General features: G+C 37.3%; 1 protein-coding gene across 1 annotated transcript in view; it reads right to left on the reverse strand.

Moving 5' to 3' along the window:
* The window catches only part of LOC132107614 (pleckstrin homology domain-containing family G member 2-like), a 39,874-nt gene extending 31,942 nt beyond the window's left edge, over positions 1 to 7,932 (reverse strand). Inside the window, exon 1 of the mRNA XM_059513713.1 lies at positions 7,377 to 7,932. The gene's annotated coding sequence lies outside the window, so the exon portion shown is untranslated. The remainder of the gene's footprint in view (positions 1 to 7,376) is intronic.
* Between the last annotated feature and the right edge of the window lie 10,053 nt (positions 7,933 to 17,985).

Raw genomic sequence — 17,985 nt, forward strand, 5'->3', positions numbered from 1 at the left:
GCAGGGCAAAGTGTAGACAGAAGGAATGACGCAGAAAAGTCGTGATCTTTGACCTGGATAATAGAATGCAGCAAAGGTACAGACAGAAACCTGGGGTGATCAAGAGCCGTAGAAAGGTGTAGAAGGGTGGGGACAAATTACTCATGCAGGACGCATCCAAGTTGGGCAGAGACACAGTGCGGTTTTGAGTCACCAGACAGAGGACGGTATTCACAGCTGTGCATTTACACGCACCTGCACTTGGAAGCCCTCTCAAATGCACCCGCTCCGTCACCACTGCAAACACAAGACTCCTTGAGATCGAGTCAGCAAACTCCACCGTCAACAAGCTCGTCCCCTCCCAAACCCATCAACTCTTTGAACCACTTCCAACTCTTTTCTCCTCCACCAGTGTCGGAAATGCCACTGTTTGGGGGAGATGGGTGTAAAGTCAGGCTCTTGGCTGCTGAGGGACTGCTTCGGAGGTCGGAGTTGGGGGGGATTCGGTCTGTGTTTGCATTTCTACCTCCATCAAAACCTCGACATCTGCTGAACAGATGCTCTTATCTGGGAAAATCTGAGAACATTTGCATTCGAGATGAAAAGAAACTGCAAAATTAATCAAATTTTCTAAAAAAAGTGGTGCAGCCTTGAAGTCAAATTCCGGAAGGCTATATTTGCCATGGGTTCCCTTAAAGGAACATTTTTTGCCGCAAGAGGTTGCGTATTCAAAACAAAACAAAGAAACAAAGGTGTAGTTTGACTGAGTGTGGAATCATGGGAGTTGTTGTCTTCATCCCCACAGTGGATGCAATCCGATGGGAAATCATGTTCACGGATGAGTTAATGATTTATTAATGAAGCAGGGTGAGGCTGAAAGCAGTCAAAGCTAAACGAGGCCACTGAACGAGCGTGACACATGGCTCTATTAAAATGCACAACATATTCAAGCGACTTTGGTGTTTCCATATTTTCTACAAAACGAAACAAAGGGTAAAGTCAAGGGGTTACGAAGTCATTGGCAGGCGACACAATGACACTATGGACACAGTCCGTGTCACTAGTTAAAATTTCATTATTTCTCTGGATTTAATCTTTCTTCAAAACATACACAAGTCAGCAAAACATATAATACTTTTCTAGTGTTTTTTTGGATATTTTAATAAAAACATTGTACATTAGATAACATAAGGTTTTTAAATTCATGAGTAAAAAAGGTCTGTGGGAAATATAAATTGGTGATACGTGGATGTTTTGCTCTTCAACGTTAATTACACACACCTATACGCCATACAATATTTTGAAGCAATTGTTTATTTTTAAAAGCATTTGTTTGTAATAAGTAACCAAATAACTAAAGTAACTAAGTGATTTATTAATAAGAAGGTTTGGGGTGTGAGTGTGTGTTGTACCAAGAATCACCAATTTGCAGACCTTTTTTTATTTACAATATGCAAACAAATTGAACAACTCATGTCACATGGACTATTTTAATGATGTCCTTACTACCTTTCTGGGCCTTAAATGTGTCAGTTTGTTGCTGTCTATGCAGGGTATGAAAGCTCTCGGATTTCATCAAAAATATTTGTGTTCCGAAGAAGAACATAGGTCTTATGGGTTTGGAAAGACATACGGGTGAGTAATTAGTGACAGAATTAAAATTTTTGGGTGAACTATCCCTTTAATAATTTATAAAACCTTTATCAAAACCTTTAGTGCAACGTAATGGGTTCTATGGATGTTAAAAGTATATAATGGAACCATGAATGCCAATAAATCAGAATCAGAATCAGAATGAGCTTTTATTGCCAGGTATGTTTACACATACGAGGAATTTGTTTTCGTGACAGAAGCTCCACAGTACAACAGAATGACAGCGACAGAACATAAAACACATAATAAAAGAATATAAAAATACAAAAAATACAAATAAGTAGACAAGGAATGACAATATACAAATTGACAATTGTAGGCAGGTATATTACAAAAATGCAGTTATGTATGTACATGTATATTATGTGCAAAATTTAAGTGTATACTAAGTATGTGTGTTAGATAAATTAAGTGTATGTGTATATAAATATAAAGTGTAGTGTGTTCAGTGTGTTCAGTGTGTATCAGCTGTTCATAAGATGGATTGCCTGAGGGAAGAAACTGTTCCTGTGTCTGGTCGTTCTGGCGCTCAGTGCTCTGTAGCGTCGACCAGATGGCAACAGTTCAAAGAGGGAGTGTGCTGGATGTGAGGAGTCCAGAGTGATTTTAACAGCCCTTTTGCTCACTCTGGATAAGTACAGTTCTTGAATAGAAGGGAGGGTTGAACCGATGATTCGCTCAGCAGTCCGGACTACCCTCTGTAGTCTTCTGAGGTCCGATTTAGAAGCTGAGCTGAACCAGACAGTTACTGAAGTGCAGAGGATGGATTCGATGATGGTGGAGTAGAACTGTTTCAGCAGATCCTGTGGCAGGTTAAACTTCCTCAGCTGGCGAAGGAAGTACAACCTCTGCTGGGCCTTCTTCACAATGGAGTCAATGTGAATGTCCCACTTCAGGTCCTGAGAGATAGTGGTGCCCAGGAACCTGAATGACTCCACTGCAGTCACAGTGCTGTTCATGATGGTGAGTGCGGGGAGTGCAGGGGGGTTTCTCCTGAAGTCCACAGTCATCTCCACTGTTTTGAGCGTGTTAAGCTCCAGGTTGTTGAGAGTGCACCAGACAGCCAGCTCTTTAACCTCCTGTCTGTAACCAGACTCGTCACCATCCTGAATGAGGCCGATGAGTGTGGTGTCATCTGCAAACTTCAGGAGCTTGACAGAGGGGTCCTTAGATGTGCAGTCATTAGTGTACAGGGAGAAGAGCAGTGGGGAGAGAACACAGCCCTGGGGAGCTCCGGTGCTGATTGTACGGGTGCTGGATGTGTATCTTCCCAGCCTCACTAGCTGCTGCCTGTCTGTCAGGAAGCTGTTGATCCACTGACAGACGGAGGTGGGCACGGAGAGCTGAGTTAGTTTGGGCAGGAGGAGGTTTGGCATGATCGTATTAAAAGCCAAGCTGAAACCAACAAACAGGATCCTCACATAGGTCCCCGGTCTGTCTAGGTGTTGCAGAACATAATGCAGTCCAATGTTTACTGCATCGTCCACAGACCTGTTTGCTCTGTAGGCAAACTGAAGAGGATCTAGCAAGGGTCCAGTGATGTCCTTCAGGTGGGCCAGCACCAGTTTTTTAAATGACTTCATGACTACAGACGTTAGAGCCACAGGCCTGTAGTCATTTAGTCCTGTAATTTTGGATTTCTTTGGGATGGGGATGATGGTGGAGCGTTTGAAGCATGAAGGGACTTCGCACAGCTCCAGCGATCTGTTGAAGATCTTTGTGAAGATGGGGGCCAGCTGGTCAGCACAGGATTTCAGACAGGCTGGTGTAACACAATCTGGGCCTGGTGCTTTTTTCCTTTTCTGCTTCCGGAAGACCTGGCGCACTGCATCCTCGCTGATCTGTATTGCAGGTGTGGGGGAGAGGGGGGATGCAGGAGGTGTGAATGGTGAGAGTGCTTGATTGGAGAGGTGTTCAGGATGGGTTGCAGGAGCTGTTAATGGTGTGAACGGTTGTTTGGAGAGGCATTCAGGGTTGGTTGCAGGAGTTGTTATTGGTGTGAACGGTTGTGTGGAGAGGTGTTCAGGGCAGGTGATGGGTGTTCTTTCAAACCTGCAGTAAAACTCGTTCAGATCGTCTGCCAGTCGTTGATTTTCCACAGTGCTGGGGGGTGGTGTCTTGTAATTGGTGATCTTCTTTAGACTTTTCCACACTGATGCTGAGTCGTTCGAAGTGAACTGAGTCCTTATTTTTTCAGAATAATTCCTCTTTGCCACTCTGATCTCCTTTTCCAGTGTGTATTTAGCCTGTTTATACAAGACATTGTCCCCCTTCCGGTAAGCATCTTCTTTGGCCTGACGGAGCTGTCTGAGTTTTGCAGTGAACCACGGTTTGTCATTGTTGTAATTTAGTTGAGTCTTGGTAGGAATACACATATCCTCACAGAAACTGATATATGATGTTACGGTCTCTGTGAGTTCGTCCAGATCGGTGGCAGCAGCTTCAAAAACACTCCAATCAGTGAGGTCAAAACAAGATTGTAAATCCTGCTCTGCTTCATTAGTCCATCTTTTTACAGTCCTTAATACAGGTTTAGCTGATTTTAGTTTCTGCCTGTAGGTCGGTATAAGATGAACCAGAAGGTGATCAGAAAAGAACTCAAAAGTAAGCATTAAAGCAAAAGCAAAAAATAATGGCATTATGAAAGACAATACACAGAATTTGAGCTGCTCTTTACACCTCAGATGCAGGTTGTACTGCATCTCTCCATAAGGGACATGGAGCATGGAGCTGGGAAGCTCATCAACCCAAATTCTTGTAGCTGGGGTGCACTGGGAGGAAATGGGGATTTGGCGTATTCCCTCCGAGCTCTTAAGAGGAGGGGGTTTGTCTCCTAAATTCATGGTAAACTAAGCAGCAGGCCGGCATTAGCAAGACAGTTTTCCAAGTGAAAAAGTGTATTGGTGAAAAGGGGATGTTGGTTTTCAAAGCAAACAGAGCTTTGCATGTTAACCTTCACATTCAAAGGTCCAAAAATCCAGAGGGAGGGTTTGGCTGACTTCCTGCCCCTCAGTTCAGATTCCATGACCAATCCTGAAGCCTATTCTTCTCTTTGATATGATGAAAATGACCAAACAATACATACCCTTTTCCCCCCTAAAGACCCAAATGGGCGTCATTTAAGATATTGTTTTGCCCTGAGATATACTGCAGTTTTCAAAATAACATAATAAGCTGGAAAAACAATGAAGTGTGAGCGTTTTGTGGAGCGTTTACAGAGCTCAAATCCATGTGTGTTGACATTTTAAAAGGAAATTTAGACCCCACTGGTCTACTGACAGACAAAATGACAAAGACAAACTGTGTGGTGTGTGTTTAGGTCATAAAGCACATCAGCATGAACTCACAAAACAACACTATAATGAAATTCAGAATAGCCTTGGATGCATTACATACGTTTTTGTCCAATCAATCACATGATTTCATTGATCCAAATTGAAGCCATTGAATAGAAAAATGACATATTTCGGGGTTAAAATGGCAATATTTGCACACACAGATTCCCACTTGTGAGTTTGTATTCCCTGCTGAACTAACGAGTGAGTAAATTGAGACCAGACGGGATTCGTTGGGATGTTTTATTTGTTCACCCAAATAGTCAGCATTCCAGCTGCTAAAGAAAATAGTGTTTGTTGAGCAAGAGGGGGGCTATAAGAGAGGTTGAGAAAGCTTGGACTTTAAATGTCTGACAAAAGATCTGATGCTTGAAAGCAATCCCATGCTGACGCGTTTTCCACTGCTGCCTATGAGCTAAGACTGAGGTAATACATATCTTAAGAAATGAGTGTATTCCATCTCAAATCAGCCAAAGGTGGCTAATAAGTCTGGTTTGATGGTTTTAGGAAGGATTTGGACACTTGCAAAGTTGGAAAACAATCTTAAACCAACCTAAACCAGTGACAAAGTTTACGTTAGAACCCTGCTGAAAAATCACCTTAATCCACCCTTACCAAAAAGTAGTATACTTCAAGTTTATTTTATTAAGTATACTTAAGTAAAGTTCAAGTATATTTGTAAGTATACTTTATGTAGCAACTATACGAATATCAGTGTTGTAGTAGTATACTTGTAAGTGTACTTTCAGTACTCTAAATTGGCCCACTTTCTAGTATATAAAAGTATAGTATATACTTTAAAATATATATAAAATATAAATATTTTAATTATACTTTAAGTATAACAGTAGCAAACTTTGAGTACACAACTAGTTTACCTCTATGTGTGTAGTTTGTACTGCAATTATACTAAAACTAGTATACTTATACTACACTAGTTTACTAATTATATACTTTTTATACTTTGAAGTATAGTCTCAGTAAAGTACTAGTTTAGTAGTTTTATACTACAAGTATACTCATAAGTTTTCTTTAAGTGAACTTTACATCATACTTTAAGTATACTACTATGTCCCTTTTTGGGTTTTAATTTGTATATATTTTGTTGTATGAATATCTGAACATACAAACATCCAAAGAAAGAAAAGGGTATCTGTAAACAAAAACATTTTATTCTAGCTTCATGCATTCTTTTTTATTTCATTCTACTTTAATGTGGGTAAGTTTCATAAAAAAATAATGAAAAAAATTTTTTAACAAAAAGCTGAAAAAAGACTATGAATTGGATTCAGAATGATAAACAAAACGTAGATGAAGTCAATCAACACCTCAGAGCTTGACTGTAAATATTACATTTTCATCGGTCAACATTTTATTCCATAACGTTACAGTTTTGATGCTGTTTCATGTCCGATGATCGTGTTAGATTACATGTGTTCATATTTTTTTTTTCTTCTTCACTTGTGTTTTTTTGGAAATTCTGTACAGAAGATATGTACTAGGGCCCTCTACTGTATAATAATGAAAACACGGATTCTAGGAGTATAGCTCAAATATAGTTAGACTTCCTTTAAGTATAAGTCAAGTAAAGTTAAATGTCATTTGAAGTACATTTCGGAGGAGTACATAAAGCCCATTTCTGAGAAGTACATAAAAAGTAAACTAAAAGTATACTTTCCTATTTTTAGTTTAAAAGAAGTATACTAATAGCACACTTGAATAAACTTCTTTTTCGTAAGGGTAGCTCAAACTGGTTTGCTGGTCTTTGCTGGTTTAAGATGTTTTTTTTTTCAGATTTGGTCTAACAATCAAGTGTTTTTTGTTGGTTTTGCTGCTCTAACTAGATAAAAGAGCAACAAACAAAAAAATCCCTCTAAACACCAGGCAACAGACAACCTTATTTAGCCTGGAAGACCAGTTAAGACCAGCTAACCATCTTAGGTTGATTTAAGCCTCTCTTTTTTTATCGCAGGCTACAGTGATATAAAAGCATACTGCATATTTTATGAAAACATAATTAAGAATTATTACTAGACAAAAGGAGGATTTGTTGTAGCTACTAAACAAGAATGAGTTTACAGGTTCAAGACATGATGATGACAGTGATGATGATGATGATGATGATGATGACAGACACCCACACACGTCTTGGCTTACACACATATGAATACACCATTAGGTACTGTGTGTGTATTATATCAGTCCCTTTGCTTAATTAACTAATCAATTTATGTGCCAGTTATAAGAAGCTAAGAAATTGTATTTTTTTTAACTAGCTAAATATAGGTAAACTCTGTAAAGTGTTAATGCTGACATAGGCTACATTTAAGATGGTTCGCAAATAACCATATTTCCCTTATCTCTGATCCTGAGAAAATCGCATTGAAAACTGTGACATATATAGCCTACCTTTACAGCTGTGCTGATCGGAGACATCAAAAGTAACGCAGCCAATGTACGTACTCAGTTTCCAATCCTAATATCCCACTTTTTGATAAAGAGGATCAGCAGTTTTCCCAGCTCGTGCGCATCAGTGAGTATTCCTGCTTGCTTTGACTAAACAGCGCTTCTGGAGACTTGGCTTCCCGTGTTGTGATGTACTAAGCAACGCTGGATGCTCCAGCGTTCAGTTTCCAACTTTCTTGAGAGTCTCGCCGGTGAGTATGAGGTGTCATCCTCTCTGGATTCACTGTCCCATATATGAGTAGGCTAACAGTCGCGCGTCACTCGCTACAGTCGCTCCGTGCGTGCGAAAGAACGCTGAAAGAAACGCTGGCGTCAAAAACTCAACTGAAACATCTTCCTTTTGGTTTCTAATCTCCGTTACCCTCACTCACTCTACAGACTGTGTGGGAAATGTATTCATTGGAACATGTGAAGAAAATGCTAGTGGAGAAAAAGTGAAGTGAGTTTGGAGGCTACATGTGCCTTGAAAGTAAGTGAGCGCGAGTGAGAGAGGAGTATTGACGTGCCCCCCGTGGACACGGACTGCTTGAACTTCCTGTCAGCGTTAACTCCTTTACTGCTGCTGTCCTCATTCATCATTTTGCTTCAGGGAATATGACCATTCACCTCAAAAGTACAGTTACGACGGATGAGTGCAGAGATCAGCAAAGCTCCGTTTATGTTAGGAGGGGGTCTCTGTGAACAGCGCTAGTTTATCAACATTGTAGAGCAATTAAAACGCGTTAAAGGTAATTATAGAGACCCCAATACTGTAGGGGAGACTGGGGCTAGTTGTCTCACTTCTTACTCAGTGCATAGCTATATATATATATATATATATATATATATATATATATATATATATATATATATATATTAGCCTACATCAATTTAATCTCACCATTAGACATCTTTTCACACGTGCACACATAAGCACACAGAGCACCTGCCCTTTTTCTTCCTTAATAGAAGTACAATTTTTTTTTCTGGGGAGTTTTTATTTTTCAATAAATGGATATATGTATGCGTGCATGTGTGTTATATATTACGCACAGCTTTCACTGTCAAACAATAAAAAAAAAGAAAAAAAAAAAGAAAAAAAAAATATATATATATATATATATATATATAAACACAGCTCACATTTTCTGTTAAAATTTCCCTTCCTTATATAGTATGTTGGTGTGGTTTCTCATCAAATGACGAAGCCTGTATAGCAAGATGTCATCGAAATAACATCCTAGAAACTGAAAAGACTCCAACACACCATGCATTCAGCTTGAATAATAAAGCTATGTTACATTTATGAGGAATACTCAGGCATGTCAGTGCAAGTAATGTCTTATATCATCACCGTAACAGTTTGTCATGCTTCTCTGAGATCACCTCACCCTTTAATCAAGCAAATATTTTGGAAGAAACTAGACTTTTAAACATAAAAGACTAACTTTTAACCATAAAAATGTATTTAGAACAAAAATGGCTTCAGTTTGTTTAGAAACATTTATCCATTATACCCAAATCATGTTATTTTTTTTTATGAAATCCTTTTCAGACAATCTAAAATTAACTTTTTTTACACTTAGTTACTGCACTACAATGTTATCATCTCTAATAAAAGGAACGATTAGATAATGAAAAGGCCCTGGCATCTCATTAATAAAATGTAATTCAGTTAAATTGCTAAGATAACCATAAAAACATAAACTCACTCGTTGAATTTGTAAGGAAGGTAAACTTAGCACAAAATATTTACAATAGTGAAGACTGAAAGGAGGAGATGGAAAACCAAGATTACATTTTACTTCTAGACAAACAAACTGTTGGTTCTGAAGAGTTTCAAGGTGCGTGACCTTCCACATGGAGAATGGGTTTATTTTGCACAGATAAGGAAAAATGCCATGAGCATTGTCTGAATGAGGCTTTTTAAACACAATGTTAGGAATTCTTGTCTTCAGTTGTAGTTTAATTGTCTCGGTGTAAACAGGCTGTGCAATAACAGAAGAATGTAGTGGAATTACTCCCAGTCATAGGCAGAGACACCATTACTGAGGAAGATTCACAGCTATCCAGTCTATTATCTAAAACAGGACACTGTGTATTCCATCCATATACAAGTAATCTAATAGTGATGAAAAGTATATTGTCACAAGAGCTGTATCACAGTAACTATAAGGTTTTGAATCCTAAAGTCCAATTGCATAAAATATTGCTTTCTTTAGCACTATTTGTTTATGTTGGTTTCCTAAAACATTTTTACAGCTGTCTTAAATTATGACATTTATACTTCTTTAACAACATAATATCATGTTGTTGTAATTAGGAACACAATAAAACCACACCACATGGCATATGATAAGGCCAGACTAAACTTTGTGTTCTCAGAACAAATTTGTTTTTCAGAAATTGCAGGTTGGGTTTTTTGTAAGTCACCTTTTCCATTTTTTGCAGTTTTACTTGTCATAATCATGTACAGTTTGCTCAAAACCAATTATATGCTATAATACAGATATTTTGTTGCAGATGGCTTATTTATTTTAAATATATATGTTTCTTAAATCAGCAGCTTCCCGTTGTTACACCAAGCTGAATGTTGTCATCAAAAGCTGCACATCCATGTGTTAGATAACTTTTTCTTTTTTTGTGCAAAATAATGTTCAATATGTTGTGTAGTCAAGCTATAGTTCATAAATATAATCATTTTGTCGTAATTCCTCTCCCCCTCATGTTTCAAATCTGTGTGACTCTGTAAGTGTTTGGAGAATACTGATTCATAATGTACAAAGAAAAAAGAACTCTAAAACATTTCTTAAATATCTTTTGTTTTCCGCAGAAAGGGAAAGTCATATAGCTTTGAAACAACATGATCATAAATGATAAATTTTCATTTTTGGGTGAACTGTCCCTTTAAGATATGTAGTTACACAGTACTTTAGCCAGAAAAATATACACTGAAGTAAAAAAAAAATTACTCAAAGCCTCAGAATCCCCTATACACTTTACTGTACATAATATCTTAAAGGATAAAGGTTTCAAGCAGGTCCCATGACAAAGGTCCCCTAAGGCCACCAGGGAACTCTATACTAAAACAGGAAACCAAAAACCGAAGGTGTTTTTGACAGAAAGCATGAAAAACTTTTGACAAATAAACAGCAGACGCATTAAAGGAATCAGCATTTCAGCAGAAGTCCCTGGCTGAATGCCAAACAGTAGTTTTATAACATAGCTCCCCTATTCTGAAGATGGCCTAAACAGTGATGCTCTACTTGGGGTTGTTAGATATATTTCACAGGCCTCCAACATGGAGAGATTAAATACCAGGAAGCTGTTCCCATCTGTCTCCTCTGCATTCTTGGACTGAAAACACCGCAGACCTAAATTCAAGAGACAGATCACCGTTGATGCAAAAAACATCAGGTTGAATGGTGGAAGCACAGGGAGTCGTTATCCAACGATCTAGTGTAGTGTGCAAGATCCATGCGTAAAGAGGTGAACAAACTCACCACAGCTGAAAGCATTTTACTAGAGAAAACCCAGGCTGTGCTCCCATCCAAAGCCACACACATCCCTATGACCTAGATATAAAAAACAGATATTGACAGATATCTACCCGCATTGCCACTGGCATGGAGAGGAGCTAAAGTGGGGGAGCGTGACTAGAAAACACAGGCTCATATTTCTCTAATTCCAGCAGCCTGGTCACTGGCTCTGACCTGGAGCTGTTGATTATCCTGAGACGCCATTAAAACCACAATGATTGGAAACAGTCACTTAGCGGCAGCTTTCAGCCGGTTACCACCACGCCACACTTCAGCATGAGCATTTAATGACCAAATTTTGACTAATCACTGTCTTGCATGTGTGTTCATGGGAAACAATCTGAAAGGTAGCCAATGATGGCAAAGTTGGCAGGGATCACAGTCACCTTTAAGAATGAGTCAATTGGAGCCTGGTGGGGTCACCATAAAGAAGCCGCAGGCTTGCACAAATGATCCATGATTCATATATACACAGTGGGAGGGTGAATGGGAGTGCACATGCTTTCAGAGCTGTCGGCGAAGGCCAATTATAAGCCTCTCTAGGTTAAAACAGGAGGTTTTAAGCATTAGAAAATGTATGTAATTTGTTTCACTCATGTTTGTCATTTTAGAATGGCGGAGCAACAACAAAGCTATAACAGAACCTGTTAATCCGTGGCGTTATGGAAGGTATGTTGTACAAATTTGAAGTCATTTTTTCTAATCATGTGGAAGCCTGTCTGCCTCAGAGTAGTACAAAAAATAAAAAAGCTAAGCAAGTTATTTTTTTGTCAAATAAAAGGTCACAATTAGGAGAGAAGGTTGCAAATGTGGGATATAAAGTTAAAAGCCGCTGTTAAGATACAAGGAAGTACAAGGAATAAAAATAAAAAATACATTTACAATTGAGATATAGTCACAGTTTTGAGATATAAAGCCATAACTAATAAAGTAACAGCTGTGAGATATAGTCACAATTCTGAGAAATGAAGTTGCAATTGTGAGAAATAATTCCAATTATACAATACTACGATACAGCAATTATGAAATTTTTTTTTAACTGCTTACACACAAAATTTTTACTTCTCACACCAGAACCACAGACCAAATCTGCAAAACTATACACTAATTCTCGGGCCTTTGAAAACACTTTTTGCAAAACACAACCTACAATTCTATATGTAATGCACAAAAATCTAGCAGGAATTAATATTATGACAAATGTGTTTGCAAATATTTGCTTTTGAGATGTGATGTTTGTGATATTTTAAATGCAGTGCTTCATTTTGCAAGAAGCATTTTGTATTCTGTGTGTGCAATTCTTGGATTTGTGTGCAAAGTTTTGAGAAAAAGAGGCAAAGTTTTGAAAATGTGTGTAAGCAGTTGAACAAGAAACTGTCACAATTATGAAAAATGTTTGCAATTATGAAATATAATATCACAGTTGTGAGACAAAGTTATAATTGAGAAGAAATAGTTGTAATTATGAAATATAACAATTGTGAGACATAGCTACAACTGTAAGACTTACAATGCATTCAGTCTAATAGTATTTACCTAACGTGTTCCCTGGGAATCAAACCCACAACCTTGCGCTGCTAATGCAATGCTCTACCACTTCAGCCACAGGAACACTGTCAAGTATAAAGTATATTGTGTATATTGTTACACATCAAGTAACAATTGTGAGACATAAAGTCATATTTCTGAAAAATAAAGTTGCAATTGTGAAAAACCATCATATGCTGGTTAGGTATGTTTTGAAGCATGGCTGCTGGTTTGAGCTGGTTTAAGCTGGTCCTGAGAAATAATCACAAATGTGATTATAGTTGCAAGTGTGAAATATAATGTCACAGCTGTTAGAAATGAAGTCGCGAATGTGAGACAAAGTGGCAGTTGTGAGATGTTGCAATTACGAAATATAAACTCACAACTTAAATTTCACTGAGGTAGAAACAGGATCCTGTATGATTACTGCTGCTACTTCTTTTTATTTTCAACTTCTTAAATATAACGTCACTTAGCCAAAGTTTACATTTTTTATTCATGTGACAATTGCATGTTGAGATTGACTTGACTTTCAACTTAAATCTCATAATTTTGTTTCCACAATTAATCAACTTGTAAGTGAATCAAAGATTAGTAGTCTTAACTGGGTTTACAGTTCAAAGTCTACTGTAATCTGTCAAATTTTATTAAATGTGACAGTATAAGTTCAAACCAATTACACTTGATGACTAAAAAATGACTTTGTTTTCATGAAGAATTTGACCAAACTGAGGATTATGCCATTTGATTGTCTAGGTGAAATACAAACCAAAGGCTTATTTTTGTACATTTATGGTACTCAAGATACATCCACAAAAACCTCATTGTGAAGCATAAAACAGCACTCCTCATTCATTTCACTTGTATAAGTATCACCTTCAAAACAAGTTATAATTTGCTTTGTGGTGTCCGCCAAGTGAAGACACATAATTTTATTGTTTCTGAGGGGACAGGTCAACTGAAATGAGTGACGATCAGCTGAACTGCAAACCATTGAACCCAAGACTATTGCTTTCAGTAACAAAATAACCCACAGGAAATGGCTGGAGCCTTTTGTGAAAGTAAACAGAGGGCCTACATCCTGTCTCTGTCCATCTCTGAACTGGACGTGATGGCTCAGCGTGAAAGCAGCGTTCTGTCTGTGGCTCTGGTTTTGATCGCTATATACCACAAGTCTCTTTGAAATGCAGGCGACGGCTTCACACCTGTTACTGAGGCAAACAGGAACTGGGAGGTGCTGCATGGCTGGCGATCTGTTCCTGCAGCTGGTGGCAGTAACATTGTTTGAGTCCCTTCATTTTCCTTCCTTGTAAATAGATGCCTGAAATGTTTTAAGCATTTAAGGAAAAAGCACATTTTTACCAACTAAACAGCATGACTGGACATTATTAAAACACGTTGTGGGATATTCTGGGTTAAATTAACTGGCAGAATTTTGGGTGTAATAGTCATTACAACAAAAAAATAAATAAAAATGACAAATAAATCTGTGCACCTCTTTTAAAAGGTCACAGTGGTCACAGTGAAGCACTTAAGCCCACAATTAACATTTTCTAGTGTGCATATGGCCTGCACCTATCAAATGCTAGACATCATTTTCGTAAAATACTTTGGCTTTACGAAGAAGTGAATGGGGCCAATTTTTGAAGCATTAAAAAAAGGTAAAGCTTATAATTTTATAAAAGCAATTACATTAAAAGGATGATTTAACACAAAAACAAAAATTGGCTCATTAATTACTCACCCTCATATCGTTCCAAAGCAGTAAGACCTTCGTTCATCTTCGGAACACAAATTAACATATTTTTGATGAAAACCGAAACACCTTGTGGTACTCTCATGAAGGCGCGTCAAAGAGTGACATGGAAGAGAGGAAATTGTTTTATTACTTTTGTTTTCTTTGTGCACAAAAAATATTCTGAACTGCTGATGTCCCATGTACTATTTTAACGATGTCCTCACTACGTTTGAACCTGGTAGTTGTGTTACTGTTTATGGAGGGTCAGAAAGCTCTCGGATTTCATCAAAAATATCTTAATTTGTGTTCTGAAGATGAATGAAGATCCTATGGGTTTGGAACGACATGAGGGGTGAGTCATTAATAACAGAATTTTTATTACATTGTTACATTGTTTAAACTTATGTAGTAGCCGTTATGTTTTCTTTGCAACAAAGTCATTTGACTGGTTATTACTTTACACCAAAAATGTTAGTACACATTTTCACACATGGCATCACACATTGTTCACATTTTTGGGCTGGAATATAGAAACCGTAAGAATTTTAAGATGTACAGATCTGTCCCATTTGTCAGTGCTATTGCACTTTGGGCATCCTGAGTTCGAGTCCCATCTCTAGAATGGAAAAATGATGGGATTTTACCCCATTGTAAATGCTTTACTGTAACCCAGATGTTTGCTTTAAAAAAAAACTGAATAAATAAGAGGATGGACAAGTGGAAATTAGTTCTACATTATACCACAAATGCTGTCAACAAAAGTTGATTTGAAATAAACCTGGACTATTGCTTTAAAAACATTTAGCCCAATGTTCGAAATGTTATAACAGGCATCTTTGGTGGGCTCTAATGTTTCACATCTCCTATTTGTCCACCCATAATCCCGAAAGCCTTCTTTTGTAAGGGCAGCTGTTGGGAAGCCTACAGTCAGTGGCCACCCAGAGCTCTACAAGGCCTATGCCAATTATCTTCTGTGTTGTTCAGTCCAGATCTCCACCCTCAAGATGTTCATCCATAAGCAGATATTTCTACAGCCTACTTTTTACCAGACTTGACTCAAGTAGCTATTTTTGGTGTCTGATATGCTGCCTACTAAAAAGCCAGATCCTCTATAAATTAGATTACTCTAAATCTGGAATATTCTCAGGGAAGTCATTTCACTTAATGATGTCATATCAACATTAAAATTTGAGCAGAGTGGAAAGTGAACGTTTTTATGTTTCTTTAACATCTCTTTCAGCTCATGTTATGAACCGTCATCTCAAAAACAAATGACAAGTCAAATGACACTTCTCAGTGAAGTCTGTGATAGATACATACATACAGATAGTTAGATACATCCAGAGCTATACAAATTGTAGCCTGTCACTGATTCCAAATTCCATTACAAAAATTGTAGTTAGTAATATAATCCATTAAATTACACATTTTATGCAGCATAATCAGACTAATCGGACTTTTGATTACTTTTAGATTACTTTCGACCTAACTCATTTATCACATTGATTTAAATAGGACAAAATTGTAATTTATATAAAAATACAAATAGTAAAATAAACATTACATTACATCAAGGTTTCACAAAAAATAAATAAATGAATAAAACCGGGGTTTTGAGTTTAATGAAAAGCTAATAAATAATAACAAATTCTAATTAAAACAAATAATTTTAAAACAACATCAAAAAAAATGTATCTCTTACTAAAAAAAAGAAATAGTTTATTAATTTAACCTGCATGTCATGTGACCATTAACCAGTATCAATAATGCAATCTATCTTTGCTTAATTTACAATTTCGAAAATATTTTTTTACAATGTAATTCTAAATATTTATAAATATAACACTGTCACAAACACTAACCTAAAATGAATAGATATGTTCTTTCAGAAGACTGACCGAGGAGGGCTGGTCATACCAATCATGACCTCTTTCCCAAGACAGACTCAATCACCAAACATGGAAACGATTGCTGATTGGGTTTAACCTCAAAGCCATTCCAGTTGAGACTATCAGCAGCTGTGCAATTTTTTTCTTCAACGGCGGAGTGAAAATGTTCAGATGATAAATGCATCCAAGAGACCTTCTGTGTGTCACTGATTCGCACCAAAACACTTCATCATGCTCCTTTGTGATATTACAGACCTAGACGGTGTCTCCTAGGGCTTGAATCCAAATAGCTGTGGACACAGCCTGTCTAATAAAACAGAACAACCCACTCAGCACAAAGGTGAGCACGCACAGGACTGCAGGAAAATAAATCGCACCACAACTCGCAATTAATGCCGTCAAATAACAAAGCATCCATTTACTCCCTTCAGAGCTACAGCGTGTGAAGCTGTCAAAATATTTCACACACAAAGCGGTATTTACAGCTTATCAGTCTTAAACATGTTCTTGCACAACAAATTAATGTTCTAGACGCACAAAGCATGTTTCTCCAAGTCAACATGTAACACATCTCTGTAAAATAAAATGCTATTTACATTTTTGAATCAGCCCCAAACATTCCTTCCTCCTGATTTTATCATGCACAAACACAATGGTGCTTATGTAGAAAGGGGAAGGAGAGAGAAAGTGAGGTTTCAGACTCAAACTGATGACCTTAAACAACTTTCCTCATGTCTGACATCAAACCAAAGCCTCTCCCTTCTGCATAAGATTACTCATTTTTGTATGGCACAAGCCTGTAATTCTTATTGAACCATAAATACGATTCATTGCTTATAAAGTCTGCCACACACATACTTGGCCATCATAAAGGCTACCGCACACATTTTACCTAACTGGTATTCTGGACTGAGATCGTAACAATAGATACAACCGAGAAAAAAACCTTACAGCTGTGGTCTGGAAGCATTTAGCTAGTTTTATGTTGGCAGTGTGTCATCTGAGACAATGCAGAGGCTCCCATCAGTTCTGTGTGCGGTTGTGTTTACTTGGGCAAGGCTTACATTCAGCAATCAAGTTGTGCTGCCAAAAAGATTTTAGAAATTATGGTTGAATGCCATATTTTTACCTACCACAACATCCTCTTTTTCCAAAAGGTGAATCTTCAGGCATCAATTAGATGATATGCCAGTGTTTTCCAAATAAATCCAAAAAAAAGTTAATCAAGAATGTAATTAATTGGATGATGTAGGCTTGCCAGCACTTTGCTGAAACAACAACATTCATTATAAGCGGGTGGATGGATTGGGAAACTCAAATGACATTAGACCTCTAATTTCTCTTATTTTTTATCTCTTATTTACTTATCAGAAGGTCTCCACATCTGCACTTTTTACATAAAATCTAATTAAGTATAGTTTTAAAACACATTAATCATGGTTTTGAAAAACACTTTTATGCCATTTTTAAGAAACGTTTAAATTGAATGACTCTCAAAATATCATGTGGTGTAAACTTTTTTGAAAGATTTGCTTTTTGTGTGTTTTTGCCTTTAGAACAGTGTAAGGAAAGGAAGCAAAGTGGGAGAGGGGTGGTGGGATCGGGAAAGGTCCAAGAGTTGGGGTTCGAACTTGGGACGCCCATAGCACAGCTGCGCTGTATCTGATATTTTAAGAGACTTATTTCATTAATATAAATCAATATCGTTGATATTGACTTTGATATCTAAATATATAAAGATTTATATATTTATAAACATTACTTATAATAAAAATAGAAAAAAACTATTCAATTCTATTTTATATTTTTACTTTTACAATGTAATCAATAGTCTAGTTATTACAGCCAAGTATGAAAATCATCAAGTGTTTTTAAGCGTT

The sequence above is a fragment of the Carassius carassius genome, chromosome 28 (assembly GCF_963082965.1).
Source record: "Carassius carassius chromosome 28, fCarCar2.1, whole genome shotgun sequence".
NCBI classification, from domain to species: Eukaryota; Metazoa; Chordata; class Actinopteri; order Cypriniformes; family Cyprinidae; genus Carassius; species Carassius carassius.